Source organism: Hordeum vulgare, chromosome 7H, assembly GCF_904849725.1.
Source record: "Hordeum vulgare subsp. vulgare chromosome 7H, MorexV3_pseudomolecules_assembly, whole genome shotgun sequence".
Classification (NCBI taxonomy): domain Eukaryota; kingdom Viridiplantae; phylum Streptophyta; class Magnoliopsida; order Poales; family Poaceae; genus Hordeum; species Hordeum vulgare.
Window position 1 is genome coordinate 45,088,943 of NC_058524.1, and position 10,987 is coordinate 45,099,929.

Below are 10,987 nucleotides of genomic sequence, written 5' to 3' on the forward strand. Positions count from 1 at the left end.
ATTTCAAACTTTTTGGTGAGAAGAGGTTATTTGACATTAGCTCGCTTGATGTATGGAGAACTCAGGCATATGAGAATGCCAAGTTCTTCAAAGAAAAGGTTAAGAGGTGGCATGATAAGTGAATACAAAAGCGTGAGTTCAATGTAGGTGATTATGTATTGCTATATAACTCTTGTTTAAGATGCTTTGCAGGCAAGCTTCTCTCTAAATGGGAAGATCCCTATGTTGTTGAGGAAGTATATCATTCCGGTGCTATCAAGATCAACAACACGGAAGGTAATTGTCCGAGAGTTGTAAATGGGCAGATAATCAAGCATTATATCTCACGTACTCCCATAAATGTTGAAAGCAATATCATCAATACCATCACTTCGAAAGAATACCTAAGGGATATTTATCAGCGTGTTTCAGACTCCGGAAACGAAGAGGTATGTGATTCGGTAAGAAAACAGAGTCCAAAACTTTTCCAGTAGGAAATTTTCTCTGTTTTGGAATATTTGAAAAAATACAAAAATTGGAACTAGTCCGGAAAGTGCGCGAGGAGGCGACAAGCCTGCACGGCGTGGGCCCACCCCCTAGTCGCGCCGTGAGGGCTTGTGGCCACCTCGTGCGCCTCCCGGACTCTGTTTTCGTGCAGGGTAATCCTTCTAGTTTGGAAAAAAATCATTATATATACTCCCATTTGGTCAACGAGGATTTTTTTCCGGATTAATAAAAAATACTGGGCCGAAGAAGCGCCAGAGGGGCGCCAGGGGTTGGGCACAAGCCTGCACGGCGCGACCACCCCCCAGGCCGCGCCATGAGGGCTTGTGGGCAACCTGCTGGCCCACTTTCCCCCCTCTTCAGCTATATGAAGGGTTTCGTCCAGGAAAAAATCAGGGAGGAGCTTTTTCGTGGTTTTGCTGCCGCCACGAGGCGCAACTTGACCAGGACCAATCTAGAGCTCCGGCAGGACGATCCTGCCGGGGAAACTTCCCTCCCGGAGGGGGAAATCGTCGCCATCGTCATCACCAACACTCCTCTCATCGGAGGGGACTCGTCACCATCAACATATTCATCAGCACCATCTCATGTCCAAACCCTAGTTCATCACTTGTAACCAATCTCCGTCTCACGACTCCGATTGGTACTTGTAAGGTTGCTAGTATCGTTGATTACTCTTTGTAGTTGATGCTAGTTGGATTATTTGGTGGAAGAGTTTATTTTCAGATCCTTGATGCTACTCAATACCTCTCTGGTCATGATTATGATTATGCTTTGTGAGTAGTTACTTTTGTTCCTCAGGACATGGGATAAGTCATGCTAATAGTAGTCATGTGAATTTGGTATTCGTTCGGTAATTTGATATGTTGTATGTTGTTTTTCCTCTAGTGGTGTTATGTGAACGTCGACTACATAACACTTCACCATTATTTGGGCCTAGAGGAAGGCATTGGGAAGTAGTAAGTTGATGATGGGTTGCTAGAGTAACAGAAGCTTAAACTCTAGTTTATGCGTTGCTTCGTAAGGGGCTGATTTAGATCCACTAGTTTAATGCTATGGTTAGACTTTCTCTTAATTCTTCTTTCGTACTTGCAGATGCTTGCGAGAGGGGTTAATCATAAGTGGGATGCTTGTCCAAGTAATGGTAGTACCCAAGCGCCGGTCCACCCACATATCAAACTATCAAAGTAACGAACGTGAATCATATGAACATGATGAAAACTAGCATGACAGAAATTCCCATGTGTCCTCGGGAGCGTTTTTCCTCCTATAATACTTTGTCCAGGCTTGTCCCTTGGTACAAAAGGGATTGGACCACTTTGCTGCACCGTTGCTACTTTTGTTACTTGTTGCTTGCTACGAATCATCTCACCACATAATCACTTGTTACACATAATTTCAGTGCGTGCATATTTTACCTTGCTGAAAACCACTTGTCAGATCCTTCTGCTCCTCGTTGGGTTCGACAATCTTACTTATCGAAAGGACTATGATTGATCCCCTATACTTGTGGGTCATCAGACTTCTCCGTTTACGGGTCTTCTTTTGATGATTGCCTCAGCAACCTTGATCGAGTCTTGCAGAGATGTAAAGATACCAATCTTGTCTAGAATTGGGAGAAGTGCAACTTTATGGTTAATGAAGGCATCGTCTTAGTACATAAAATTTCTGAAAGAGGCATTGAAGTCGATAAGGCTAAGGTTGATGCAATCGATAAAATGCCATGCCCCACAGATATCAAAGGTGTAAGAAGTTTCCTTGGTCATGTTGGTTTCTATAGAAGGTTCATTAAAGACTTCTCTAAGATTTCATGGCCACTTACCAATCTCTTGCAAAAGGATATTCCTTTTGTCTTTGATGATGATTGTGAGGAAGCCTTCGAGATACTTCAGAAGGCCTTGATAACTACACCTATTGTTCAACCACCTGATTGGAACTTACCTTTTGAAATCATGTGTGATGCTAGTGATTATGCTGTTGGTGCTGTCCTAGGGAAAAGAGGTGATAAGAAGTTGAATGTTATTCACTATGCTAGTAAAACTCTAGACAGTGCCCAAAGAAACTATGCTACTACAAAAAAGGAAATTTTAGCAGTCGTGTTTGCATGTGAAAAGTTCAGGTCTTACATAGTTGATTCCGAAGTCACTATTCACACTGATCACGCTGCTATTAAGTACCTCATGGAGAAGAAAGACGCTAAACCTAGACTTATCAGACGCTACAAGAATTTGATTTGCATGTTGTCGACAGGAAGGGTGCTGATAACCCCGTAGGAGATAACTTGTCTAGGTTGGAGAATGTTCTTGATGACCCACAACCTATTGATGATAGCTTTCCCGATGAGCAATTGAAATTCATCAATACTTCACGTAGTGCACCGTGGTATGATGATTATGCAAATTATCGTGTTGCCAAATATATACCACCTAGTTTCACATACCAGCAAAAGAAGAAATTCTTCTTTGATTTGAGACATTACTTCTAGGATGATCCTCACGTTTATAAGGAAGGAGTAGATGGTGTTATTAGACATTGTGTACCTGAACATGAACAGGTACAGGTCCTACAGAAGTGTCACTCCGAGTCCTACGGAGGAGACCATGCGGGAGATAGAAGTGCACACAAGGTATTGCAATAAGGTTTCTATTGGCCCACTCTCTTCAAGGATGCCCGTAAGTTTGTCTTGTCTTGTGACGAATGTCAAAGAATAGGTAATATCGGTAAACGTCAGTAAATGCCTATGACTTATTCACTTGTCATTGAACCATTTGATGTTTGGGGCTTTGATTATATGGGACCTTTTCCAAAATCCAATGGGTATACTCATATCCTAGTTGGTGTTGATTACGTCACTAAGTGGGTAGAAGCTATCCCAACCAGTAGTGCTGATCACAACACTTCTATAAGGATGCTTAAAGAAGTTGTTTTCCCTAGATTTGGAGTCTCTAGATATCTAATGACCGACGGTGGTTCACATTTCATTCATGGTGCTTTCCGTAAAACGCTTGCTAATTACGATGTCAATCATAGAATTGCGTCCCCCTATCACCCTCAGTCCAGTGGTCAAGTAGAGCTAAGCAATAAAGAGATTAAACTAATTCTGCAAAAGACTGTCAATAGGTCTAGAAAGAATTGGTCTAAGAAGCTCGATGATGCATTGTGGGCTTATAGAACTTCCTATAAGAATCCTATGGGCATGTCTCTGTACAAAATGGTGTACGGTAAAGCATGTCATTTACCTGTTGACCTAGAGCATAAGGCTTATTGCGCAATCAAAGAGCTCAACTTTGATTTCAAACTTGCTCGTGAGAAGAGGTTATTTGATATTAGCTCTCTTGATGAATGGAGAACTCAGGCATATGAGAATGCCAAGTTGTTCAAAGAAAAGGTTAAGAGCTGGCATGATAAAAGGTTCCAAAAGCGTGAGTTCAATGTAGGTGATTATGTCTTGCTATATAATTCTTGTTTAAGATTTTCGCGGGCAAGCTTCTCTCTAAATGGGAAGGTCCTTACATTGTTAAGGAAGTATATCGTCCCGGTGCTATCAAGATCAACAACACGGAAGGTAATTGTCCGGGAGTGGTAAATGGGCAGAGAATCAAGCATTATATCTCAGGTACTCCCATAAATTTAGAAAGCAATATTATCAATACCATAACTCCGGAGGAGTACCTTAGGGATATTTATGAGTCTGTTTCAGACTCTGAAAACGAAGAGGTATGTGATTCGGTAAGTAAACAAACTCCAAAAATTTTCCAGTAGGATTATTTCTCCATTTTGCAATTTTTGAAAAAATAGAAATATTTGAAGTAGTTCGGAAAGCGCACGAGGAGGAGACAAGCCTGCCAGGCGTGGGCCACCCCCTGGCCGCACCTGGGGGGCTTGTGGCCACCTCGTGTGCCCCCCGGACTGTGTTTTCTTGCGGATTACTCCTTCTGGTCTGGAAAAAAGCATTATATATTCTCCCGAAAGGTCTGACCCTCGTATCATGCAAATTTCCTCTGTTTTTGTTTCGAGCCTGTTTCTGCTGCAGATCTAGATTGCTATGGCATCCCCAAAAGCTCCGAAGGACAAGATCTTCGAGAAGGTCATAAATTCCTACCTCGCGTGAGTGTTGCAACACCCTCAATCTACCGAGATGCGTGAGGGGATGTTGCACATCCGTGATGTTGAGGGGACCAAGAAGACTGGAAGCGTGGAGGCGAGGCTCGAAGCAATGGAGCAACAAGTCTTCAAGTGCCAAGGGATGGTGGAGCGTGGACTCAACTCCAACCACATGATGATCAAAGAGTTCACCAACAAGCACAAGATCAATGCCAATGACATCAGGAAGCACCTCTCCAGTCTCTATGACAGAATTTATCACCTCCAAGCCCAGATCTATGACCTGCAAAACCAAAACTATGAGTATGAGTATAGATTTAAATCAATACGGTTGGCTGCAAATTTGAGGATTCCAGAGACTTGGTCATCTTTCCATGATGGAGTACCTATGCCTTCGAAGACAGAGGATCAAACCCATGTTGCAACAACTTCACCACGATCACCTCCAAAGGAAGACGACTAAGCATGGGTATCGTTCCTTTTTGGTTTTTTCTTTCTCTAGTAGAAATAAAGGTCTTAGTGTTGTAGGCTTGAGTTTTGCTTTGTGTCACCCCCGATGTATTCGAGCTCATGAGCCATATAATAAAGAGTTTCTTAGTTAAGGGCCTTGTCCCATGCCATGATCAAAAGGATGATAAAAGAATAAAAGCATGACAGGTCATGCAATGATCTTATGGGAAGTGATGGCTTCACATATAAAAAGAATGATGATTGAAACTTGTTGAGGGTAGACAAACATAGACCTTGGTCATTGTTGAAATTAATAGGAAGTGATAAAGAATGAGAGGTTCACATATAAATATATCATCTTTGACACCATCTATGATTGTGAACACTCACTACACTATTACATGCTTAGAAGTGGATGTTAGACAACATAATGAATTGTGTTTGCTTGGTTCCGAACAATGTTATATGACTAGAGATCCCTTAGAATGCGACGACTGCTTCCACCTCATATTAGCCAAACCTCCCGCACCAAGTAGAGATACTACTTGTGCATCCATAAACCTTCAACCCAGTTTTTCCATGAGAGTCCACCATACCTACCTATGGATTGAATAAGATCCTTCAATTAAGTTGTCATCGGTGCAAGCAATAAAAATTGCTCCCTAAATATGTATGATCTATTAGTGTGTGGAAAATAAGCTTTGTACGAACCTGTGATGAGGAAGACATAAAAGCGACACACTGCATAATAAAGTTCTTTATCATAGGAGGCAATATAAAGTGACGTTCCTCCACACTAAGAGGACGCACATCCAAACATCAAAAGCGCATTACAACCTCTGCTTCCCTCTACGAAGGGCTATCTTGTACCTTCACTTTTTGCCCTTGAAAGAGTCATGTTGATCTACACCAATTCCTTATTTCACCTTTATCTTGGCTAACGTCATATGCTAGGGAAAGATATGTATTCATATGTCAACTTGGAAGTAAGTATTCATGAATTATTATTGTTGACATTACCCTTGAGGTAAATGGTTGGGAGGCGAAACTATAAGCCCCTATCTTTCTCTGTGTCCTACTGAAACTTTGATCTCATGAATACCACGTGAGTTGTAGCAATTGTAGAGAACGAAAATATGATTGAGTATGTGGATTTGCTTTACAATCTCTTATTTGACTCTTTCCGATGTTGTGATAAATTGCAATTGCTTCAATGACTAAAGGCTATCGGTGGTTAATTCTCGGTAAGGTTCTTGATCCATACTTTACTTTGTGAAGGAATTGTCACTTTGGCATAAGATATGATATGATGGTACTGATGTTCTGATCATGATCATGATGCCTGCATGTTCGTATCTTGTTTTGTCAACACCTCTCTCTCTAAACATGTGGGCATATTTATTGATCTCGGCTTTCGCTTGAGGACAAGCGAGGCATAAGCTTGGGGGAGTTGATACGTCCATTTTGCATCAAGCTTTCATGTTGATATTTATCGCTTTATGGGCTGTTCTTACACTTCACGGTACAATACTTATGCGTTTTCTCTCTTCTTTTGCAAGGTTTACATGAAGAGGGAGAATGCCGGCAACTGGAATTCTGGCCTAAAAAAGGAGCAAGTTTGAGATACCTATTCTGCACAACTCCAAAATCCGTGAAAATTAGCGAGGATGTTTTTGGGATTTATAAAAAATATTGGGCCGAAGAAGTACCAGAGGGGCGCCAGCAGGAGGCCACAAGCCTGCTAGGCGTGGCCTCCCCCCTGGCCGCGCCTAGGGGGCTTTTGGGCTCCCACTTGGCCCTCTGGCTCCCCTCTTTTGCTACAAGAAGGGTTTCGTTCCAGAAAAAATCAGGAGGAGGCCTTTCAGAGGATTCGCCGCCGCCACGTGGCGGAACTTGAGCAGAACCAATCTAGAGCTCCGGCAGGACGATCCTGCCGGGGAAACTTCCCTCCCGGAGGGGGAAATCGTCGCCATCATCATCACCAACACTCCTCTCATCGGAGGGGACTCATCACCATCAACATCTTCATCAGCACCATCTCATCGCCAAACCCTAGTTCATCTCTTGTAACCAATCTCCGTCTCGCGACTCCGATTGGTACTTGTAAGGTTGCTAGTAGTGTTAATTACTCTTTGTAGTTGATGCTAGTTGGATTACTTTGTGGAAGATTATATGTTCATATCTTTGATGCTACTCATTACCTCTTTGGTCATGAATATGATCATGCTTTGTGAGTAGTAACTTTTGTTCCTGAGGACATGGGATAAGTCATGCTATAAGTAGTCATGTGAATTTCGTATTCGTTCGATATTTTGATGTGTTGTATGTTGTCTCTCCTCTAGTGGTGTTATGTGAACGTCGACTACATAACACTTCACCATTATTTGGGCCTAGAGGAAGGCATTGGGAAGTAGTAAGTAGATGATGGGTTGCTAGAGTGACAGAAGCTTAAACCCTAGTTTACGCGTTGCTTGGTAAGGGGCTGATTTGGATCCACTAGTTTAATGCTATGGTTAGACTTTGTCTTAATTCTTCTTTCATAGTTGCGGATGCTTGCGAGAGGGGTTAATCATAAGTGGGACGCTTTTCCATGTAAGGGCAGTACCCAAGCGCCGGTCGACCCACATATCAAACTTTCAAAGTAACGAACGCGAATCATATGAACATGATGAAAACTAGCTTGACAGATTTTCCCATGTGTCCTCGGGAGCGTTTTACCTCCTATAAGACATTGTCCAGGATTGTCCCTTGCTACGGAAGGGATTGGGCCACTTTGCTGCACCGTTGTTACTTTTGTTACTTGCTACTTGCTACGAATCATCTTGCCACACAACTACTTGTTACCGATAATTTCAGTGCTTGCAGATATTACCTTGCTGAAAACCACTTGTCAAATCCTTCTGCTCCTCGTTGGGTTCGACACTCTTACTTATCGAAAGGACTACGATAGATCCCCTATACTTGTGGGTTATCACACCACTTCCTATATCTTTGCCTTTTTCTCTTGACAAAGCAACATTTGTTGGGGAATGATCTAGACATATATATGCACACAAATATATTTGATCATGAATTATTATTGTTGACAATTACCTATATGATAAATAAGTTGGGAGGCGAAACACTAAGCCCCTAGCTTTGTCTATATTCGATGGAGGCTATTTGCTCTAAAAATATGCTTTGAGTGTTAGCAATCATGGAAGACTACATGATAGGTGAGCATGCGGAATTTGCTAAATCAAAGCTCTTACATAGACCCTTGCTGAAAATAAGATGAATTGCAATTGTCCAATGACTAGGATTATGGTTTGTTAGTTTTCAAGAATCTTTTTGGTCTATACTTTAACATGTGAATAGCTTGTTACTTCATAATGAGAAGTTTTATGAGATGAGCTACTGTTTATGATATATAATGATGCTAGAAAAAAGTGAGTGAAATTATCATTGATCAAACTTGTGCACTTGCTAGCATTCACACTTGATAAATTATTTCTTTTATCATTTACCTACTCGAGGACGAGAAGGAATTAAGCTTGGGGATGCTGATACGTCTCCAGCGTATCTATAATTTATGAAGCATTCATGCCATGTTTACAATAATTCTATATGATTTTGGTTCGATTTTATTAGAACTAACCCAGACTGACGATGTTTTCAGTAGAACTACCATGGTGTCAATTTTTGTGCACAAATAGAAGTTCTCGGAATGGGCTGAAAATTTACAGTGATTTTTATGGACCAAAAGAGACCCTCGAAGCACCAGACCTGGGACAGGAGTGGATGAGGAAGCCACGACCCTGCTGGGTGCGACCACCCCCTAGGCTGCGCCCCCTGGCTTGACACTTCCTCGAGAACCTTCTAGACGTGAGACCGACGCCAAAAATTCCTATAAAGACCAAAACCCCCAGAAAGAAGCCTAGATCGGGAGTTCCGTCGCTGCAAGCCTCTAGAGCCACGAAAAACCAATCGAGAGCCCGTTCCGGCAACCTGTCGGAGGTGGAAACCATCACCGGAGGCCATCTTCATCATCCCGTCGGTCTCCATGATGAGGAGGGAGTACTTCACCCTCGGGGCTGAGGGTATGTATCAGTAGCTATGTGTTTGATCACTCTCTCTCTCTCGTGTTCTTGAGATCGCACGATCTTGATGTATCACGAGCTTTATTAATATAGATGAATCATATGGAGTTTTCCCCTCTCTATCTTCTTGTGATGAATTGAGTTTTCCGTTTGAAGTTTTCTTATCGGATTGAGTCTTTAAGGATTTGAGAACACTTGATGTATGTCTTGCGATGGGATACCTATGGTGACAATGGGATCCTCTATTGATCCACTTGGTGTAAATTTTGGTGATCAAATTGCGGGTTCCACGAACTTGGGAATCTATGCATAGGGGTTGGCACATGTTTTCGTCTTGACTTTCCGGTAGAAACTTTGGGGCACTCTTTGAAGTTCTTTGTGTTGGATTGAACATGATGAATCTGAAATTATGTGATGAATATTGTATAATAATGCCCATGGGTACTTGTGGTGACATTGGAGTATCTAGGTGACATTAGGGTTTTGGTTGATGTGTATATTAAGGTGTTATTTTAGTACAAACTCTAGGGATGTTCATGACAGTTATAGGGATAGCTCATAAGATTGATCAGAAAAGATAACTTTGAGATGGTTTCATACCCTACAATAACTTCTTCGTTTGTTCTCCGCTATTTGTGATTTTGGAGTGAACTCTTTGTCGCACGTGAGGGATTTATATATGATTCAACTATGTTAGTATTGTTGAGAGAACTTGTAGTAGTGCAACTATGGACCCTAGGCCTTGTTTCCAAGCATTTATAAAACGTTTTGCTCGCTGTTTATTATTTGTTACCTTGTTGTTTTTATATTTTCAGATTGCAAAAACCTGTATCTACCATCCATATTAGACTTGTATCACCACCCCTTCGCTGAACTAGTGCACCCATACAATTTACCATTGTATTCGGTGTGTTGGGGACACAAGAGACTCTTTTTTATTTGATTGCAGGGTTGCTTGAGAGAGACCATCTTCATCCTACTCCTCCCACAGATTGATAAACCTTAGGTCATCCACTTGAGGGAAACTTGCTATTGTCCTACAGAACTCTGCGCTTGGAGGCTGCTACCTCTTGAGCTTGCGTTGGTTTTTCCCTTGAAGAGGAAAGGGTGATGCAGCACAGAAGCGATAAGTATTTCCCTCAGTTTGAGAACCAAGGTATCAATCCAGTAGGAGTATCAAGATGAGGCACCAATGTACGTGCGCAAAAACAAACAAACTTGCAAGGTGAGATCTGTAGGTGAAAAGTGCAACAATGTAATTTTGTAGATCTGAATATATGATGTGAAGTAGACCCGGGGGCCATAGTGTTCACTAGAGGCTTCTCTCATGATAGCAAGTATTACGGTGGGTGAACGAATTACTGTCGAGCAATTGATAGAATCGCGCAAAGTCATGACGATATCTAAGGAAATGATCATACATATAGGCGTCACGTCCGAGACAAGTAGACCGATACTTTATGCATCTACTACTATTACTCCACACATCGACTTCTATCCAGCATGCATCTAGTCTATTGAGTTCATAACAAATAGAGTAACGCCTTAAGCAAGATGACATGATGTAGAGGGATAAATTATGCAGTATGATATAAAGCCCATCTTTTTACCCTTGATGGCAACAATACGATGCATGGCTCGCTACCCTTTCTGTCACTGGGTGAGGACACCACACGGTATGAACCCAAAACCAAGCACTTCTACCATTGCAAGAATTATAGATTAAGTTGGCCAAATGAAACCCACAACTCAAAGAGAATTATAAGGATACGAAATCATGCATATAAGAGATCAGAGGAGACTCAAATAATATTCATCGATAATCCGATCATAAATCCATAATTCATCGGATCTCGACAAACACACCGCCA